At 56.7% G+C, this 21,945-nt stretch overlaps 3 non-coding genes and 1 pseudogene across 3 annotated transcripts; 3 read left to right on the top strand and 1 right to left on the bottom strand.

Moving 5' to 3' along the window:
• Nucleotides 1-21,945, top strand: part of LOC120375816 — a 647,258-nt pseudogene that overhangs the window by 260,054 nt on the left and 365,259 nt on the right.
• Nucleotides 9,142-9,214, bottom strand: TRNAR-CCU. Its single transcript has one exon. It is a non-coding gene; the product is annotated as a tRNA-Arg (tRNA).
• On the top strand, nt 10,062-10,134 carry TRNAF-GAA. Its single transcript has one exon. It is a non-coding gene; the product is annotated as a tRNA-Phe (tRNA).
• On the top strand, nt 11,770-11,841 carry TRNAQ-CUG. Its single transcript has one exon. It is a non-coding gene; the product is annotated as a tRNA-Gln (tRNA).

Raw genomic sequence — 21,945 nt, 5'->3', positions numbered from 1 at the left:
AGGATGCATGAGGAAATAGATGAGTGTGTGAGGCAGATGGGTGAAGGGGTGTGTGTGGCATACTTTGAGGACGGATGGGGGGTTGACGGTTGGACAGACAGCGGGACAGATGGAGAGCTGCAGGGACGGATCGTGACATCACAGGCTGGACTTGTGATGGGTTCAGCTCATGGCCGCTGGCCCTGTCATCTCCTGCCCCCATCTGCCCGTCTGACTCTGCCCCTGTCTCTCGCAGGCAGCACTCAGCAGAGTCTGGCCTTGTCGTTACACTGGTGCCACATCCAGTGCACACCTGTGTGTTATGTGCTCCTGGAGAGCTCAGGCAGGGACAAGCGTGCGGCTCACGGCTCCTGAACCAGCAACTCCAAAGCCTGCCACAGATCTCCCCCTCCTTGGGCAGCAAGACCCTGGCCGGGGGGTTCCCTGTCCCTACTCGCTGCCAAAGCAGCCTGCTCAGCACAGAGACCGAGGTCACCTGCCTCCACCCAGCCTCTAGCTGGAGCTGCTCCAGCCCCGAATTGCTGGTATCCAGCCTGGCCGGAGTTGGTGCGATGTCCTAGTGGAGTCCGTTCTTTCTCCCCGGTAGATGACGATTTTCCCCACTGCAGTTAGTTGCTCTTTCTCTGCTTCCCCATAGACCCTCCCCAGTGATAATGACCCCTGCTGGCCAGGCACGGGAATGTCCTGTAGGTGCCTTCTTGTAGGAGCAGTGACTCCTGGTGGCGAAGGGCAGCAATGCCTGGCACGTATCCCCCTAGCATTGCTGCAGCGACCCCTGGTGGCCACTGAGGGCAGTCGCCTATGTGACCCCACCACTGCCATTGCGCCTGTGAGCGCTGGTGGGTAGGTGAGGCAGGGCCCTGTATGTATATCAGCCATTGGGGCAGTGCCCTCTGCGTATCCCACTCTCATCTCGGTGACTCGTGTTGCCCAGGTGGGGCAGTCCCCTGTGTGTATTTACTCCCCCCAACCCCTGCATTGGGCCAGTGAGCACTGGTAGCCAGAGGAGTCAGTGCCTGAGGTGTGTTCTTCACCTCCCCCAAGGTGTCAGGGTGCCCGGGTGGCCGTGTCAGGCAGTGCCCTGGGTATCTTTCAACCCCTTTGTGGCAGTGATCCCTGCTCCTGGTGTGTGTCACTCCCCCACTAGGGATGTGCACTGGTGGCCAAGTATAGCAGTGCCCTGTGTGTAGCCCCCTCCCCACCCCAGGGTGACCAGATAGAAAGTGTGAAGAATCGGGACAGGGTGGAGGGTAATAGGCACCTACATAAGAAAAAGCCCTGAATATCCCTATAAAATCAGGACATCTGGTCACCCTATCCCCTCTACCCCTGTGCCAGATATGGCAGGCACTGATCCCTGGCATCCCCGTGGGGCAATACCCTCTGCATATCCCCCAATTGGGGCAGTGACCCCTGCTGGTCAGGTGGGGCAGTGCCCTGTGTGTGTGTGTCCCTTATTTAGGTAGTGACCCCTGGTGGCTAAGTGATGCAGTGGCCTTTGATTTCCTCTTCTCTCCCCAGCCCCCTCTCTCTCTGGGGTAGGGCCCCCAGTTGGGGCACTACCCGATGTGTATCTCTACTAATTGGAGCAGTGACCTCCCCGTGGTGCCCTGGTGTGGCAGTGCCCTATTGGTATCTCCCTCCCCCTCTCCCCACACCATTGTGGTTGGGGCCACTTCCGGCCGTGGCCATTTTTTCACCCCCCCCCCCCCACCATTGCAGCAGTGCACCCTAGTGGCCATGTGCAGCAGTGCCCTGCATGTATCCCCCCCAACCATTGCTGCAGTGACCCCAGGTGCCCAGTTTGAGTAGTAGCCTGTGTGTACCTCACCTCTCGGGGCAGTAATGTGTGGGGCCAGCTAAGACAGTGCAGAGTCTGGTGACCACGTAGAGCAATGGCCTGTATGTACCATCTCCTCTGGAGCAGTGACCACTGGTGTCTTGGTGCTAAGATGCAGCCACCGCTGGGTTACATGTTGGGGCTCTTTACAGGACAATGGGGACAGGCCCCCCCGTTCCAGGAAGTAGGGGAATGTCTGGTGTTCAGAGCAGAGCGTTCCACCTTCTATTGAACTGTGATACTCTGAGCACCTTTCCCCTGCATGAAGAAAACCCTGTGTGGCTCCAAAGCTGGTCCAGTAACAGGTATCACCTCACCTGCCTTGTCTCCCTGGTATTCTGGGCGGTGTCCAACTTCCCTTTCGCTGTTGGTCCTCAAACCTCCTCCAAGCAACGCCCCCCCAGTCCCTTAAGATGCTAAACCTCCCCTGGAGCCCAACCCTGGTGGGGGGGGGGAGGTGCCCAACCCTGGTGGGGGGGGCACCCCACCTGAAAACCCTACTGCACCATGGGAGTGGTAGTGTCCACTGCCTCCATCTCCCATCAGCCAGGGTGCCCCCCCCTGCACCATGGGAGTGGTCATGTCTCCTGCTTCCATTTCCTGACAGCCGCTGCCAGGTCCAGCCCAGACTTCCCGTTTCTGGTGCGAGTCCGGAAGCAGATGCTGCCATGAGTTGGTGCTGGGAAGGGTGGTGCTGGTGTCAGGAGAAAGCAGGAGGAGTAGGTGGGGTCTGTGCTCCTGCGGGGAGGTGCTGCCCTTGCTGTGAAAAGGCCCCACCCTTAGGGGAGATGTCATCTCCCTGTCCTGCCACGCTCTGCACCAGCCCCTGCTTGTCACGGGAGCAGGGCTGGCTCCAGGCACCAGGGTAGCAAGCAGGTGCTTGGAGCGGCCAATTCAAAGGGGCGGCCCATCCGGTATCAGGGCATAAAGCCAGGTGTTTTGACCATCTATACCCTGCGATGTTATAAGCATAATATAATATTTTATTCAGCCAATCACTCAGACAAACAAGTTGTTTATATTTGCAGGAGATAATGCTGCCCGCTTCTTGTTTACACTCCTCTGCATGAGATGTCACAATTGTTTCCTTGGCAATGGAGTGTGATGTCACAGACTGTGTCCATCATCATGTAATGACTGACTGCACCCATCACTTTTAAACCACTTGGCTCTGTCCTTACTCCTGTCCTAAAATTATCTTTTCTCCTGTCACTGAGCTCTCTTCTTGCTGTGGGGTACTGTAGGTGTGAGGCAGGGCGGGTTGGGAGAAGAAATATTCTTTATCTGAAGAAGTGATCTGTGTGAGGAAAACATTTGAAAACTTGTTTACTGAGTGAGTTCTTCACTCTACCTGATGGCATTTGTCTGTTTGTAACATGAACTTGTGAACACCACATCCAATCAATTCCAAAATTCCAGGAATATTCTAGGCATCAGTGAGCAGAACCATATTGGTTTTGGTGAAAATTGGAACGAGAGATAGACCAGTCGTGCTTAAGTAAGGTTTGGCACCTAATTCCTATTGAAATCGGTGGGTGTTATGCACCTAACCTGCTGGTGGGATTTTCAAAAGCACCTTTAAGAATCTCTTTGCATCTTAAGCACCTAAATACCTTTGAAAAGCTGGTCCTTCATCTCTGCCTCAGTTCTCCATCTATAAATGGAGGTTAATAGTTCTTTATCCTACTGTTTGCCTATCTTGTCTATTTGTTCAGATTTTATTTGAGGCCTGGGGTGGGGGGGGCAGCGAAGCCTCAGGGCGAGGGAAACGGGACCTCCCCCCACGCGCCGAATCTCTGTCCCGCGCTCTCTCCGCCAATCAGGGAGCAGGGAGGGGCGCGGCGAAGTGACGAGTTACGGCCCCTCCTCCAATAGAGGCCGCGTGTGTGTGAGAGAGAGAGAGAGAGAGAGAGAGAGAGAACTACGCTTCCCAGTGTGCACCGGGAGGGGGCGCGTTGTCTGAGCAACCGTCCGTCACTTCCGCTCTGAGACGAGCCAGGAACTACAACTCCCAGCCTTCCCCGGGGCGCCTCCGTCCTCTCCAGCCCAGGTGAGGGCGGGTCCCTGGGTCAATCTGACACCTCCCCCACAGCGCAACTCCTCATCCCCGCCCCGCCCCCCTCCGGCTCCTGACGTGACCTCGCGTGTCCCGGGTCTCGGCCCGGCCCTGCCCCTGCAGCGCCGCCTGCCAGCGCCCCCGCCTGCTTCTCCCTTGGCCTCGGCTCTCCGACCCCGGGGAGCTGTGGGATGGACCCATATGGAAAGACGGAGGGCCAGCACTCCTGGGTTCTCCCCCCAGCTCGGGGAGGGATGTGGGGCTAGGGGGTAGAGTGGGGAGGGGCAGGGCTGGGAACCAGGACTCCTGGGTTCTCCCCCCAGCTCTGGGAGGAGAGTGGGGCTCGGGAGGTAGAGTGGGGGAGGGGCAGGGCTGGGAACCAGGACTCCTGGGTTCTCCCCCCAGCTCTGGGAGGAGAGTGGGGCTCGGGGGGTAGAGTGGGGGAGGGGCAGGGCTGGGAACCAGGACTCCTGGGTTCTCCCCAGCTCTGGGAGGAGTGGGCTGGGGATAGAGTGGGGAGGGTTGGGTGCCTGCTGCCCTCACGGCGACCAGCAGAGCGCCCCCTGCAGCTTGCTCCCCCCAACCATGCGCTTGGTGTGCTGGTGCCTGGAGCCGCCCCTGGTTCCAGCCCCTCTGCCCAGGCAGCTCCCCCAGCCTGACACACACACACACACACACACAGCCCCTGCACCCGCCCCACCCCAGGTCTCCTCAGCCCAGAGGGGAGCCCCCCGGCTGAGTGGGGAATCAGAACCCCCTGAAATTACCCTGGGACCAGCATGATCTGCCTCCGCCCTGCCCTGCTCTGCATGTATTCGAAGGGGGGTAGAGTGGGGGAGGGGTTGGGGGGTGACTGCTGCCCTCGCAGAGCCCCCCCCCCCCCGCAGCTTGCTGCCCCAACCAGGCGCTTGGTGTGCTGGTGCCTGGAGCTGCCCCTGGTTCCAGCCCCTCTGCCCAGGCAGCTCCCCAGCCTGACACACACACACAGCCCCTGCACCCGCCCACCACAGGGCCGGCTCCAGACCCCAGCGTGCCAAGCGCGCGCTTGGGGCGGCGTCCCGCGGGAGGGCGGCAGTCAGCCCCGGTGGACCTCCCGCAGGCATGCCTGCAGAGAGGCCCGTGGATCCGGTGGAGCATCCCCAGGCATGCCTGCAGGAGGTCCACTGGAGCTGGAGGACCAGCGACCAGCAGAGCGCCCCCCGCGGCGTGCCGCCCTGCTTGGGGCGGCGGAAATCCTAGAGCCGCCCCTGGCCCCACCCCAGCTCTCCTCAGCCCAGAGGGGAGCCCCCCGGCTGAGTGGGGAATCAGAACCCCCAAAATTACCCTGGGACCAGCATGATCTGCCTCCGCCCTGCCCTGCTCCGCATGTATTCGGAGTGAGTCAGTTTCCCTGTCCCAAGGTGTGTCCTGCCCTGTGTCTCTTTCCCTCCAAACCACCCCATTTCCACTGCACCCCGGGCTGGGTCTCTGCCACCCCCCCTTCTCCCCTCCTGCCCCTAATATCTCCCTGCCCCTACAGGTCTATAGGGCTGGATCCCCCCCTTCTCCCCTCATTTCCTGCCTCTCGGGGTCTATGGGGCTGGGTCTCTCCTCCCTCCATCCCCTCCCCTGCCCCCAATATCCCTTTGGGTCTCTGTGGGGCTGGGGCTCTCTCTCTGCCCCTGTGCTCCCCCCTGCACAGCATGTCCTGGGAGTGACTCAGATTCCCTGGAACAACGTTTCACCCCCACCCCCGCCCCACGTCTCCCTCCACCCCACCCCATTTCCCCTGCACCCCAGGGTGGGTCTCTGCCAACCCCCCTTCTCCCCTCTTGACCCCAATATCCCCAGCTCCTACAGGGCTATGGGGCTGGGTCTCTCCCCCCATCCCCTCATCCCTTTTCCCAATAGCTCCTTGCCCCAGGCTGTCTATGGGGCTGGGTCTCTCCCTGAAGCCCCGCCCCCAGCACGGGGCTCACAGACAATCCCCGCCCGGCGACTGTGACGTGCGGTGACATGCTCACTCCCCGCGGGCAACTCATTCACTCGAGACCAAAATGACAGAAGGTGTCACATGTCCATGGGCGGGGCTATGCAGATGAGCAGTGTCTGGCGGCAGGACGGGGAGCAGCGAGAGGAACCGAAGGAGCCCGGCGGAGAGAATTCTCTGCGTGTGGACAGAATCTGGTGTGGGGAGTTCGTGCGGTGGGTGCCTGCGCCGGAGTCACTTCGGGGCAGTGATTGCCACTGAGCTACGTATAGACCCCACCCTTCTCTGGTAGGGCGGGGCTTCTACTTTCAGCCTTGGGGAGGGGGGCGGCTCTGTAATGTCACAGCCCATGGAAGGGGGGCGGGAATTGAATCATGTTTGTGAAGTGGGAGAGCAACTTCCCCCGCTGCCACTCACTCTCTACTAGGGGGCTGGGCTGAGATCTCTATGGAGGGGAGCCCAGGAAACAAACAGTCTCCCCTATGGAACCCAGGAGTCCTGGCTCCCAGTCCCCCTGCTCTAGACCCCCTCCACTCCCAGGGATCCTGGTGCCCAGCCCCCTCCCTGCTCTGACCACTAGACCCCACTCCCCTCCCAGGGTGGTGCAGGGGTCACTGGGTCTGTGTCCCAGCTCTGCTAAGGGCCTTGACTGATGTTGCAAAGTGCTTCCTTCTGAATTCAGCATATCAGCCCCCCCTGCCCAGTCACTGCTCACCCCCGTGTGGGGGGCACCAGCACTGTGGCGGGTCGTGATGGGAAATTGTCCAAGCTGGCCCAGGAGAGATGTGTGTGTCCCAGCTGCCCCCTGCTGGTGGGGCTGAGCCCCGCTCTGTGTGTGTGGTTGCTTTGCAGGATTTTGTATCCTGCAGCAAGTGACACACACACACACGCAAACACAAACACATTGATGCACAAAGGGACTCACACAATCCCAAGAACACACACACAACACACCCAGAGGGGCATGCTAGCCCAACCCCCAAAAAGAAAAACAATCACACCCCCAGCCACACTCACAATCACACCCCCCCCCCAGAATATTCGCAATTGTGCTCAGAGACACAACCGCACACAGTTCACTCCCACTGCTCCCAACACAAGGACCTCCTGCCCCACACAGCCTGTGCCGAGGCCTGTGGAACTCACTGCCACTGGACAGCTACCAATGAGAATGGACCTTTCCAGGAGACCAATAGACATGGCCGTGGCGACAGAGGGGGCTGGGCTCCCAGGGTCTGACCCGGGCTGAGACTGGTTCTGACCTAGAGGCAGGGGTGAGCTGGAGCCGGTTTGCACCGGTTCGCACGAACCCGTTGTTAAATTTAGAAGCGGTTTTAGAACCGCTTGTTAACTAGCTTCCCTGCGAGGGAAGCTTTGATGGGCTCTGCCTGGGAAGCCTGTAATTCCTCCTCCCGGCCGCCGGGGGGCGCTGCGCTGCGCTGCGGGAGCCATGTGAGCTGCCTCCTGGCCCTGTTGCTGCTCCTGCTCCTCGGACCTCTGGCCCTGGGGCTCCTGCTGCTGCCCTGTGAGTCCCCGGCTGCGTCCTGCTGCTCCCAGCCCCCCCCCGTGTGAGTGTCTGCGCCCCTCCCCCGCCTTCCCTGCCACAGCCACTCCCTGCCCCCAGCCAGCCCCTGCCAACCTGTGGGTTGGATTCATTTTAGTGGGACGCGGGACGTGTGGAGGATAATTTAAACTCTTAATTTCCTTAGGGTTTCCCTGCAATATACTTTTCTGCTGGTGCAATTTCTGACCATTGCACGTCTATTGTATTTATTACAATAGCACAAGTAAGTCACACAAGTGACATAGTCTAGGGGCTTGGCTACACTTGCAAGTTAGAGCGCAATAAAGCAGCCCTGGGTGCCCTAACTCCTGAAGTGTCCACACTCGCAAGGCACATGGAGCACCTGGGCTCTGCAGTTGTAGCGCTCCTGGTAATCCACCTCCATGAGAAGTATAAAGCTCGCTGAGCCCTGCTGAAATACCCGGGCATCAGTGTGGATGATGTGTTGCATCACTGCACTGTGTTTGGCCTCAGGAAATGGCCCATAATCCCCTGAAGTCAAGTGCCCACTCTGGTCAGTGTTTTGAAATCGGCTGCAGGCATGCGGATATCGCCTTTCAAAGCTCCGTTTCTGACAGCCGGCTGCTTGTCTGCTCTGGGACAAAGCAACCATTAGTGTGGAATGTTGCTGCTGTTGTGAGTGTGTGTGAGAGAGGGGGGTCTGCTGCTGTCTGAACACACAAGACAGCATGCTGAGACACTGTCAGCCCCCCAAACACACTGTCGCTCCCCCCACGTACACACAACACACTCCCTGTCACACTCCATCCCCATCCCCCATTTGAAAAGCACGTTGCAGCCACTTGCACACTGGGATAGCTACCACACTGCACTGCTCTCTGTGGCATTGCCAGAGCTGCTAATGTGGCCACTCCAGTGCGCTTGCAGCTGTCAGTGTGAACACACGGCAGCGGTTTCCCTGCTGTGGTTTAACTCCCAGTGCTCTACCTCTGCAAGTGTAGCCAAGCCCTAAATTTGCCAGACCACCCAAACTCAGTAACTGCCCTCCACCACCATGTGCAGTGAGTAGGGACACAGTAAAGCACACACCGCACTTGCTGGCTCAGCCTTGTGCATGGTGGGCTGGTCCCACCATCTCCGTGGAGCTCCAGTCTGCCCTGCTGCCATCCCTGTCTGTGTTGTCTTCTCTAGCAGTTGACTGGAAGGTGAGCATTGGCCGCATGCCATGTAGCTGTGTTGTCTCGAAGGGCGAAAGCAGGAGGAATGGTGCCTTCATAGCCCACCCAATATTCCATAACATAGTTAAGGAAAATATTTCTCAATAAATGACCAGAAGCAGCCAGTGTCCGCATCAGTCTACGAGCATTGGTATTTTCTTGAAATTTGTCAGACCAACCTAACTAACACCTAACACACATTTGAAGTTCTTCTTTTCACACTGTTGCTCATTCTCAGGTTCTGCTTTGTCTCCAGACAGATCCATTCTCTTTCAGGACGGCCTTGCTCTTTCTGTCTGTTTCACTCACTGAGGTGTCGGAGTAAACACTCCCCTTCCTTCTATTCTATACAGATAAACACTAGTATTAAGGATTTGCTACTGATGGGTCTAGAAAGTGTTTGTCAAGTAGAAGATGCCATTTCTGGGGGATTGTTCCCAAGATCCAGTACTTTGGGTTCAAACATCTCCCAGCTTCCTTGGTGAAAATAACACCAAGGCTTCTTTGCAATATACAAGAAGAAAGGAGTTTTTCCACCCCAGATGGGACTTGAACCCACAATCTCTGGCTTAGGAAGCCAATGCCTTATCCATTAGGCCACTGGGGCCCTGAAGAACACTAGAAGGTGGGATGGAAATTCCCTCTCAGGATTGCACATTCCTCACATTCACTCAGAAGCCAAATACCCCATTTAATGGCCTTACAGAAACGTCTGCATCCCCTGGCAGCGAGGCAACTGGGCAGGTGGCTGACAGAGCTGAGCACCACCTTTCTGCCAGCCATCGTTAGAGAAGAACCCCACCCTAGAGTCACCCCTCCCTCCTTCAGCACCTCCACGGCTGTGGCTCTGAGTGGCAGTAGGATGATTAGGGGGCGAATCTGGGGCTGGAAGGGGGGTAAGGTCGGCCTGTAAGGAGTAACCAGGTGGGGCAGACCCAGGGGGAGGCTGTGGGCTGCTGGTTGGTTGTTGGGATCCGAGCTCTAGATCAAAGCTGCACAGTGACCTGACACCCAGGGTTATAGGGCCGACATAGTGACCCCTTACTGGCCTCGGTGACCCCCAAACCCTTGTTACTAAGGGCATTGAGGAGTCTCTGTCCCTTAATAACTTCTGGGAGCTCCCCAGCAGGCTGCAGGCGTCAGCCGCCTCCTGCCGCACAGGTTAGACTCTTGGGGTTGTGCCAGCCGCCCCCTCGCTTGCAGGCCCAGTGTAAGAAGAAGGAGGCGCGGTGCTGGCAGAAGAGGGTTTTGATTGATCGACCTCTGTGTTATGGGCACAGGACGCTTCCACTCAGTAGCACAGCTGGGGGGGAGCAGGGGGAGCAGCTAAGGGCGCCGGGTTCCTCCGGTGGGGGTGTGGAGCAGCCGTTCGTTTTCCTGTCCTTTTTGTGTGCAACTGCTGACAACAACATCCCAGACAGAGAAGCAACAGGCCAAAATATTACTACATAGCTGCCAAAGTAGCTCAGTTGGGAGAGCGTTAGACTGAAAATCTAAAGGTCCCTGGTTCAATCCCAGGCTTTGGCAGGCCCTTTCATCCCTCTTTGCACAGGGGTGGCTTGTTTTCTGGGAGCACAGTGGTCCCTGCGCCCAAGGTGAGTCCCTGAGCTTGGGCTCTGCAGTAGGAAAAGATACTGTGGGCTTCTGCCCCTAATTGCCTGGCCTGACATTTAACAATGAGGGACAGGAGCTGTCTCTCCTAAGTGAGTTATTGGTGGACCCAATATGGCAGGAAGAGAGTGCTAGAGGGGGTGCTGGGCAGTGACAGGCAGGAATAGAGGATGAAAACTCTTCTGTGCAGCTGAGGGAGGGCAGTACCAGGGAAGGGGCATGTGTGAAAGTGGCCCTGTGGAAGGGAGTTGGGGGCCCAGGAGGAGGCAAGTGATGTTCAGTGTCTTGGAGCAGCTGGGCTTGGACATGGTGGGTGTTCAGGAAATGCACATTAACAACTCTAGGGTAGCTTGATGGGCAGAGGGTGATTGGAGGAAGGGCCCATCTCTCTGGTCCTCCAGGCCAGGGAAGAATGATGGGGCTGGAGTCTTGTTCTTCACATTCGCAGTGCGAGTACAGAAGGTGGTGGAGCTCGGACCAGGTGGCTTTGTGCTCCATGGCACTGGTTACGGCTATATTAGTGTGTATGGTCCCCAGTTAAGTCATGAAAGGAAAGTCCTATGAAGGAACTGGCTCCCTTCTTCTAGACCGCACGGTGTTTGGTGTTGGGGGGGATTTCAATTGTTGCACCGGCCTGAGAACTGCTGGTCCTGTTTTCCCAACCGTCAGAGGAAACTCTTCTATGATGAGCACTACCTGGCGCAGGTCTGTAGTGAGGTCGGCTTAGAGAACGTGTTTCTGCACAGTGAACCAGTGGAGGGTGGGCGATAGCCTCCTATTGCTCTGACCCGAGCTCACACCAGCCGCAGAGGGGATACACCTTTCTGCGGGGACAGGCCAGGAGTCGCACTGACCGGATTTACATGAAGGAGAGCGCGTCGACAGCCCAGTGCAGGGTGGAGCCAATGGACAGTTCGGATCACGCAGCTCTCACCGTGTGCTCAATGTGGGCAATTCCCTGACCCAGGGCAGAGGATATTGGAAGCTGAACATCCAGAGCTTGCAAGATAAAGGAGCAGGGGGGCGAGGCCTGGCGGTGTTGGCAGAACGGGAAAGCATCAGAGGGTTCTGTGGTTACCAGGGGGATTGGTGGGAGTCGGTGAGGGAGGAGTTGGCAGCTTTGTTCCGGCGGCTGGGGAAACACCACAACATTAAAGAAACCAACAGTGCAAAGTCCTGCAGTGTCACCTGTGGGATTTCCACAAGAGCATCCAGGCAGGGGAGCCGGTCAGCGTGTGACTGTACGACCGGATCAAGCGACAGCTGCCCGAGTTCCAGGAGATGAGGCTGCAGTTGGCTGATATGAGCGGGAGCATCGAGTGAAGGGAGGGGTGGCCTGCCCTGACATTTTTGCAGCCTGCAGGGAATGGAGACAAAGCAGGGGGATGCAGGGACTCAGGGCAGGACCCACGGATCCAGTAGTGCAGGACCACAGTCACTGGAGGAGGAGAGAGAGTCCTGCGAGAGGAAGCTGCTGATGGGAAGCAATAAGTGCAGAGTGCAAACCAGCCAGCTGAGAGTCACAGGGGTCTAGAAAATGAAATAGCAGCAGGTCCCATGGTGTAATGGGCAGCACTCAGGACTCTGAATCCTGGAATCTGAGTTCAAATCTCAGTGGGACCTTGTGGTGACATGTTGCTTTGCTGCAAAGCCCTGGAGCTCAATGTGTTTGGCTACCTTCTCTCAGGGTCAACTAGAGTGAGGTTTTTCTCTCCTGCTGGGTGACTGATCCCCACTGGAGATAAGTCTCTGGTCTGGTTTGTTCAATGGGCGGCTATCGGTTGGGGGTCCTAGAACTTAACAGTCTGGCTAGAGATTCCTGTGGGTTGACCATATGGTTGTTTCTCGCTGCTTCACCTGATGTCCACAACTTTGGTCCCTGCAGCTGCCACACTCTTCCTCTTGCCCACGTGGCATTTAAAGGAAGGAGGGCAAGGGTCAGGCTTCACAGTCAGGGCTAGGCAGGAGGGAGGCAGAGTCCCAGGCTGGAGCCCAACACACCTCTCCTCCTCTGGGCACCTGGGGTGTTGTTCCCCCCTGTTCAGGCACCCCTGGGGCCCTGCGCTTCACACAGCTCTCCCTGATTTCAGCTGTTAGTGAGGGAGCCTCACTGCTAGCGCAGACTGGGCAGTTTGTTGCATGAGAGACACTGTCCCAAAGCAGGACTAATGCTTAGAGCTGGTTATCAGTGATTTCAGCTCTGTTGGTCTGCAGCAAGACTCTCCATTGAGTCTTAACCAGCTCTGTTATTACACAGGGAAGAACAAAAGGGTCAAATGGGGCCTGGAACCCTTAAGAAGAATCCACCCCACCAAGTACAACACTTGTCGCTACCTGCTCTCAACCCCACTGAGAATGTTTTGGGGTCACCCGTCGCCTGTATCAACCTAAGAGTCTCAGAGAATCCTAATTAACAGGTGCTCCAGTGGTGCAATTGGTTAGCACACAGTACTTATAGGGCAGTGCTGATAGAAACTATGCTGAGGTTATGAGTTCAAACTTCACCTAGAGCACTGGTTTTCATTAACCAAATGGCATCACCCCCTCATTTGGCCTGTGGAATGTAGAATTCCAGCCCTGGGGACCATCAGGAGGAGACTAATAAAAAATGCCCCCTTCACTTATTACCTCCTCTCCAGGTCAGAATCTACCATCCTTTCTCCCCCCCAGCCCCTGTGCCAGGATCCCTCAAGCAGAGCCTGGAGTCCTGCCCCTGGCGTCTGTACTATTGACAAAGACTAAGTGACAGGGACAAAACACTCAAATCCCGCCTGGTGCAGGGAGCCAGGTTTGCTCTTCAAATTCTGTCGTTGGTACATTTCCAGGCCTGGGAATGTCCCACAACAGCATTTAATGGGAAGCTGCCTGCAGAACAGTTACACTGCACAGAGCTCCTGTGGAGGAGGGGTGGGAATTAGTAATTTTGGGGATGGTTTGGGAAATGAGCCTTTGCTGACAAGGTTTGTCTCTGTTCATATTTCACCTTCAGGTGTTATGTTGAGGGATCTTTAGTGTATTTTTGTGAGGTTAATAACTATCTCCTCAACTTTATTTACTCAACTTAAAAATTGGTGTCACTTGATTTTTGCATCTCCCTGTGAAAACTGACACGTGTGGCTTTCTACAGAGGGTCATGATGTTATAGTTGGGGAATTCAGTCTCTGTACTTCTGGGGGGGAGGGTGTTGCTTTTTTACAGCTGCCTCACTGCCAGGCACACCGGGCTGTTAGCTGCACCCACTGTCCTTGCCAGGGGCCCCTGCTGAACACTGGGGGTTGCACTGCCGTGCTGGGGTGACTCTGCAGGTGGAGAAGCTGCTGTGGAGCAATGTAGAGCAGGTGCAGGAAGGAGACGGGGTCACTATTCTCATGCTGAACTGCATAGTTTTCCAAATTTGGGACTAGATTCAAAGATTCATAGACTTAAGGTCAGAAGGGACCATTATGATCATCTAGTCTGACCTCCTGCACAATGCAGGCCACAGAATCTCACTCACCCACTCCTGTAACAAACCCCTAACCTATGTCTGAGTTATTGAAGTCCTCAAATCGTGGCTTAAAGACCTCAAGGTGCAGGGAATCCTCCAGCAAGTGACCCGAGCCCCATGCCGCAGAGGAAGTCGAATGTCCGAGAACAATTCTAGGGGAAGGTGAACGCAGAGCAATGACACTGGAGATGCCCAGACCTCCAATAGGGGCAGCATGGAAATTAATAATGGGAAGATCATTTGTGAAATTAGTCGTCACTGACAAGATTTGTCTCTGTTCCTATTTCACGCTATGGTGTTAGTTAGAGGAATCAGGACAGATTTTTACTATATTAATTAAACACTTAATTTTATTTACCCAAGCCAAAAACTTAGAATCACTTATTTTTTCTCTGTCCTAGCAAGAATGAATTGAATTTTGTGACTTTCTGGAAAGTGCAGCGAGATTAAATGTGGGAAATTCAGTCTCTGTGTTTGTGAGCTGATGTTTTCCTGTCACAGGTCAGTGCCTGCATTGAAATACCCAAAGGGATCTAAGGGCTGGTGTACGCTGGGCACTGAACTGGCAAAGCGATGTCTCCCAGGGTGTGATCCCCCCACAAACCCATATAGTTAAGGTGACCTAAGCCCGGGTTAGATAGTGCTAAAGAAAAGGAAGAATTGTTCTGTCCATGCAGCTATTACAGGGATGGGACAATCCCTCCAGTCACTGTCTACTCCAAAGTGCTATAGCAGTGCCACAGCAGCATTTTAAGTGTAGACAGAGTAAAACTAGATTTATCTCCAGTTCGCACTGTGGATGCTCAGGCACTAAGACTGCAATAATAACAACAGCAGCGGAGCGCTTGCATAGTTGGCAGGATTCGAACCTGCGCAGGGAGACCCCCATAGATTTCTAGTCCATCACCTTAAGCACTCAGCCACAACTACTTGACCTGCAGCCATTTCACTGCATGATGATTTTGTTCTCACTAAATTGTCACTTCAAATTGTTTGCCCAGACCAGCTTCCCCAGCACACTCACGGCTGCGCATCAGTGTAAGTGTGTCCTGGGCTGAACAGCGAGAATTCCTGCCCATTTCCCTTCCGGGTGGAGCAGGATTAGAGTGTGTTTGTGTGAACGACATTGCTGTAGATTGTTGTTCATTCCCCACTCTGACAATTCAGACAGTCCCTTTCCTAGTCAAATCTCCAGCACATCGTTCCAATAGCAGGGGGCAGGATTTCTCTGGGGCACTGAAATTTTTCAGAGGGCTGGTGCGTGAACTCAGCCTTGCATTCCACCCTTGATGTTTCATGGACTAACAACAGCAGCAGAAAGAAAGAAAGAGCGGAGCCAATATCTCCCTGGCAGGGATGCAGGTGCCATGACCCCTCTGTCTGACCGTTGCCATTGCAGGAGAAAAAGGTTCACTGGCATCGAATGCCCTGGCTCAGACCAGAGACACAGGGAGGTTTTGCTGTTTATGGATCTGGCTGCTGGTTGGGAGTGAGGAGCAATGGTAGAGCTGGGGGGAAACCAGGGAGCTGCGGGTCGGGAGTGAGGGGCACCCGCAGAGCTGTGGGTCTGGAGGTCAGGACTGGGATAGCAGGGCTGCAGGTCGGGAGTGAGGGGCACCAGCAAAGCTGTGAGTCTGCAGGTCAGGACTGGGATAGCAGGGGCTGCGTGTCGGGAGTGAGGGGCACCGGCAGAGCTGTAAGTCTGGAGGTCAGGACTGGGATAGCAGGGGCTGCGGGTCGGGCATGATGGGCACCTTACCACCAGGAGCTGCTCCCCGCCAGGCACCAAACCCCATTCACACCCCTTTGGTCACTATGCAGCTCAGTAGCAATCACTGCCCCGAAGTGACTCCGGCGCAGGCACCCACAGCACGAACTCCCCACACCGGATTCTGTCCACACACAGAGAATTCTCTCCGCCGGGCTCCTTCGGTTCCTCTCGCTGCTCCCCGTCCTGCCGCCAGACACTGCTCATCTGCATAGCCCCGCCCATGGACACGTGACACCTTCTGTCGTTTTAGTCTCCAGTGAATGAGTTGCCCGCGGGGAGTGATTACGTCACCACACGTCACAGCCGCTGGGCGGGGATTGTCTGTGAGCCCCGCGCTGGGGGCGGGGCTTCAGGGAGAGACCCAGCCCCATAGACAGCCTGGGGCAGGGAGCTATTGGGGGAAGGGATGGGGGGATGGGGGGAGAAGGGGGGAGGGAGAGACCCAGCCTGGGGTGCAGGAGAAATGGGGTGGGGTGGAGGGAGCTGGGGGAGAGAAGAGACAGGTGGGGTGTGTGGGGGGGGAAATCTGAATCACTCCCAGGACATGCTGTGCAGGGGGGATCACAGGGGCAGGGAGAGAGCCCCAGCTCCAGCCCCACAGAGCCCCAGAGGGATATTGGGGGCAGGGGAGGGGATGGAGGGGGGAGAGACCCATCTCCATAGATCCCCAGAGGCAGGAAATGAGGGGAGAAGGGGGGAGGGAGGGATCCAGCCCTATAGACCTGTAGGAGAAGGGAGATATTGGGGGCAGGAGGGGAGAAGGGGGTTTGGCAGAGACCCAGCCCGGGGTGCAGGGGAAATGGGGTGGTTTGGAGGGAACTGGGGAGGAGAAGAGACACATTGGGGGACACATGTTGGGACAGGGAAACTGACTCACTCCGAATACATGCAGAGCAGGGCAGGGCGGAGGCAGATCATGCTGATCCCAGGGTAATTTCGGGGGGTTCTGATTCCCCACTCAGCCGGGGGGCTCCCCTCTTGGCTGAGGAGCCCTGGGGTGGGCTGGGTGCAGGGGCTGTGTGTGTGTGTCAGGCTGGGGGAGCTGCCTGGGCAGAGGGGCTGGAACTGGGGGGCTGCAGCAGCCCCTGGCTTGACGTGGTTTCCATCACACCCAGGGGTTACAGTTGGTTGGGTGGCTCAGCACCCCCCACTATACAGATTGTTCTGGCACCACTGGCCTAGGGTCACCATCTAGTGCTCAGGACCTGCCTGGCTCTCCTAGAGCAGGGCGAGCGCCCAGCTCTCCTGGGGCAGGGCTGGCGAGAGCTCTGGACAGATACTAACAGCGCCAGGGAGCCTGGACGAATATTAGTTGGACAGAGGAGCCTGGAGCAGTTTATCAGAGAGCAGAAATGAATCCCGAACACTGCACTGGAGCTGCAGTGCTCAGCGCGTGGGCCTGGGTCTCCTGCACAGTCTCCCTGCACCCTCTCGTGGCATAACAAGTTCCCTGCAGAGAAGCAGAGGTGCGGGACCGAGGGCTGCGGCGGGTGCTGCAATACCCCCATGTCTCACTGTGCAAAGCTCGAGGTGCTGTGGGAACAAAGCCAGCATTATTGTGTGATTCCAGAGAACCCCGGAGCTGTGCTGCCCCTGTGCAGTGTGAGCGGGAATTGCACGTTTTCACACTGCTTGTGAACACCAGGGCCCGTGCAACCATTTGGGCAAACTAGGCGGCCACCTAGGGCGCCTAGTGGTTGGAGGCGTCTAAAAGCCCCCTCAGGCGAGGAGGTGGAGCAGAGGTGAGCTGGGGGGGGCGCGCGGGGAGGGCTGTCCCCAGTAACGGGGGAAAGGGGCGCACAGGGGAACAGCTCCCCACCCCAGCTCACCTCCGCTCTGCCTCCTCCGCCGAGCACACAGCCCAGCTCAAAGTCTCCTCCAGTCGGCGTCGCAAGCCTGGGTGGGGAGGAGAATTAGAGCGATGCCGGGTGCTCAGTGGAGGGGGTGGAGCCGAGGTGAGCTGGGGCGGGCTCCCCAGGCAGGCTTAGCTGCCACAGGCAGGGGCGGCAGGTTATATCTGTGTGCGGTGCCCGGGCTCCAGGAATATTCAGGGCTGGGGGCCCTGCTCCAGCAATATTTGGAGCTGGGTCTCTCCCCCGGCCCTGAGCCTCCCCAATGCCCCAAACCCTCATCCCCAGCCAGAGCCCTCATCCCCCTGCACCCTAATCCTCTGCCCCAGCCCTGAGCCCCCCCGCAGCATGAACCCCTCATACCCCCGCACCCTAATCCTCAGCCCCAGCCTTGAGCGCCCCCGCAGCATGAACCCCTCATCCCCCTGCACCCTAATCCTCAACCCCGGCCAGAGCCCTCATCTCCCCGCACCCTAATCCTCAACCCCAGACAGAGCCCTCATCCCCCCGCACCCTAATCCTGTGCCCCAGCCCTGAGCCCCCCCCCCCGCAGCATGAACCTCTCATCCCCCTGCACCCTAATCCTCTGCCCCAGCCCTGAGCCCCCCTGCAGCATGAACCCCTCATCCCCGCACCCTAATCCTCTGCCCCATCCCTGAGCCCCTGCGCAGCATGAACCCCTCATCCCCTGCACCCTAATCCTCTGCCCCAGCCCTGAGCCCCTGCAGCATGAACCCTCATCCCCGCACCCTAATCCTCTGCCCCAGCCCTGAGCCCCGCAGCATGAACCCTCATCCCCGCACCCTAATCCTCTGCCCCAGCCCTGAGCCCCCTGCAGCATGAACCCCTCATCCCCGCACCCTAATCCTCTACCCCAGCCCTGAGCCCCCCCTGCGCCGCATGAACCCCTCATCCCCCTGCACCCTAATCCTCAGACCCAGCCAGAGCCCTCATCCCCCGCACCCTAATCCTCTGCCCCAGCCCTGAGCCCCCCTGCAGCATGAACCCCTCATACCCCGCACCCTAATCCTCAGCCCCAGCCAGAGCCCTCATCCCCCTGCACCCTAATCCTCTGCCCCAGCCCTGAGCCCCTGCGCAGCATGAACCCCTCATCCCCTGCACCCTAATCCTCTGCCCCAGCCCTGAGCCCCCGCAGCATGAACCCCTCATCCCCGCACCCTAATCCTCTCCCCCAGCCCTGAGCCCCCCTGCGCAGCATGAACCCCTCATCCCCCCGCACCCTAATCCTCAGCCCCAGCCCTGAGCCCCTGCAGCATGAACCCCTCATCCCCGCACCCTAATCCTCTGCCCCAGCCCTGAGCCCCGCAGCATGAACCCCTCATCCCCGCACCCTAATCCTCTGCCCCAGCCCTGAGCCCCCCTGCGCAGCATGAACCCCTCATCCCCCTGCACCCTAATCCTCATCCCCAACCAGAGCCCTCATCCCCCTGCACCCTAATCCTCAGCCCCAGCCCTGAGTCCCCTCCGGCATCATGAATCCCTCATCCTCAGCCCCACAGCCCTCACCCCTGTATTCCCTCCGCTCCCCCAACACCCTCCCCACCAGGTGCACCCTCCCCTTCCCACATACCCCTTCCCAACCCCAAACTCAGTCCCAAAGCCTGCACCCTTCACCCTCCTGCACACCCACCCCTGCCCCAGCCCCAAACCTGCACCCAGCACCCAAACTCCATCCCAAAGCCTGCACCCCTCCTGCACCCTAATCCCCAGCCCAGGATCTGCATCCCAGACCTCCCCCTCCCGAGCCCCCTCCCAGAGCATTAGGCAGGTGGGATCAGAGTTGGGGGGGGCAGAGTTGGGGGGGCAGGTTCTGGGCACCACCAAAATTTCTACAAACTTGCCACCCATGTCCGCAGGAGGTCTCCCAGGCAGGGTAAGCTGCCGTGGCAGGGGTGGGGTGGGAGGAAGTCTCCCAGGCAGGGTTAGCTGCCACGGGGATGGGGGTAGTTGCTGCAGGGGGGCTCCCCGGGTGGGGGGCTGAGTTAGCTGCGGGGGGTGGGGGAACGGACAGACGCGGTTAGCTGGGTGGGAGGGTGCAAGGTGGAAGTTTCACCTAGGGCCTAAAACTTCCTTGCACCTGCCCTGGGGCTTTCCGCACCCCTGATAGGCTGATTAGACACCTGCAGCCAATCAAGGCAGGCTACTCAGGGCACCTGGGTTTAAAAAGGATTCACTTCAGTTTGTGGTGTGCGTGTGAGGGGCTGGGAGCAAGAGGTGCAAGGAGCTGAGAGGGAGAGGGTGTAGCTGCTGGAGGACTGAGGAGTACAAGCGTTATCAGACAGCAGGAGGAAGGTCCTGTGGTGAGGATAAAGAAGGTGGTTGGAGGAGGCCAGGGGGAAGTAGCCCAGGGAGTTGTAGCTGTCATGCAGCTGTTACAGGAGGCACTATAGACAGCTGCGATCCACAGGGCCCTGGGCTGGAACCCGGAGTAGAGGGTGGGCCTGAGTTCCCCCCAAACCTCCCAACTCCTGATCAGACACAGGAGGAGTTGACCCAGACTGTGGGTTCCACCAGAGGGGAAGATCACTGAGGTGAGCAAATCTGCCAATAAGCACAGGACCCACCAAGGTAGAGGAGGAACTTTGTCGCAGCCTCTAATTGCAGCATTTTTAAATGGTCTGCATGTTGCTTGCAGGCTCCTAACACTTGTGACAGCAGCTCCTTTTAACTTCCATTCAACCACCTGTACTTATGGCGATAGGTCGACTTTAGGTCTTTAACTTTGATTGGTAGCTGAGAAGATGGTATATCGGACAGAAACCCGTTCGACAAACCTCTTCATTTCCTTGTTATTTCCTGACTTCTTTATTCATCACCTTTTCCTTATTTCCCAGCAGATTGACTAGATCTGGGTGCTAGCAGGGGGACCTGACGGGCTCCTTATTTTCTGATTTCTTTCGGAAGCATTGAACTTGCCAGGGCACAGTCAGAACCTGGATGTTCATGGAAATGTAACACCTCAGGCTCAGCTTTAGTTCTGTTTCTCAGCTCTTTTGGAAAATCGATCTTTAGTCTGTCATGTAGCATCCTTGCATTAGGAGATGGCTAATTAATAAGACCATAAACCTTGGCAATCAAATGGAACCTGAAGTCCACAGAAGAGCCCGAAAGGCCCTTGGGGATTGGAGTGCAAGTTGAGGAAGACTTCCCTGCACAGCTTCTCTCTCAATACTCGTTTTCCTGGATTGAGCACAAAAGTCGGGAATCAGATCAGGGTAGGGTTATGCCATGTGTGTGCAGTGGTTAGACAAGAAACTGGACTGGTATGGAGCAAAACACTTGTGTGTGCCTGATGACTGTACGTTTGAGAAGGAGCAGAAAAGAGCATTGGGGCTGCGGTATAGCGCTTGCTTAGGCTTTCTTTGGCCTGTTTTGCTGTAAGAGATTGTTAGTCACAGGTTAGTGGGTGCGTTTATGCAAATTAGGAGCATATAGGGAAACCAGCAAGAGGAAGGAGGCTGAAAGACTTCTCTGTCTTTGAACAGAATTGTGTGTTAAGGGCTCTTGCTTTGAATTCTTCCAGTGGAGTCATTTTGGGGAAGTGATCATCACTTCGAGTTACCTAGTTATTAAAGCCCCGTGAATGGTGTTTGGTGCGTGTCTCGGAGCTCCTCGTGCTGAAGTAGAAAGCAGTGGGGGAAGAGTGGCTGCCTAGCATCCGAAACTCTCAGCATCACTTCTCCGTTCCTTGGAACTAAGATCAAAAGTGTAGTGTCTGCTCTTATCTTATCACTTTAAAGATGCTGATTTGAGAAGATTTTTTTAAAGTAGTTGAAAAATCAGGTCTCTTTATCACTTTGGTTTCTTCATAACAACATATTGTTAAAATTTCTTGGGACTGTTTTCTGAGTCTACAGATGTGAGTTTCTTTGTCTTCCTAGAGGATTGTTTTAAAAGCTGGGATTCTTCTGTTTCCTTTGAATCTTTTTAACAATATGAGGGATGAATGCTTTCTGGACTGAGGGTCTGTTTGGGAGATGGTTGGTTGGGGGGGGGACACACAGATTGGTAATATTTGAGTCACATGTATATCAATAGTTGGATGAGTTACACAAACTTCTCCCCACCCAGCCTACGTTCCATGTATCTTGACTGAGCCTGCCGCCCACCATCCCAGAGCAGAAGCCTGAAGCCTGAGCCCCACCGCACTCCCTCAATTACAGCCCAGGAGGCTGTGGCCACAATAAAAGCCCCTGGTGGCCACACTTGAGAAATGCTGGAGCCTCACAGTAAACAAATCCCAGCAGGTTTGTCACTCCCTGTCCCCCACCCTGGGGATTTCCTGCCCTCTCCCCACCCAGACCAACCTTCCTGGAAGTTCCCACCCACTATGTATTTACTGCCCTTTCTCCCCCAAAGGGAACCCGCCAGCAACTCCCTGCTAATCCCTCCCTCAACTGGCTCCACTGCAGCCATTTCCCTTCCCCGGCCCCTGGGAGGACGGAATGAGCTGGAGCAAAACATGGATGTTGCGCTGCAGCCTGATAGGGCAAAAAGGGCAATTGGGGACATGTCAGAACAGGAAACCATTTCACAGCACAATTCCCCCCAGGCTCCTGCGACTGTTCTCGATCCTTAGTCCCTTCACGTATCCGGGC

This window comes from Mauremys reevesii, linkage group 12 (genome assembly GCF_016161935.1).
Source record: "Mauremys reevesii isolate NIE-2019 linkage group 12, ASM1616193v1, whole genome shotgun sequence".
Lineage (NCBI taxonomy): Eukaryota > Metazoa > Chordata > Testudines > Geoemydidae > Mauremys > Mauremys reevesii.
Note: the sequence above shows the minus strand (reverse complement) of the source record. Positions and strands in the feature narration are given on the sequence as shown.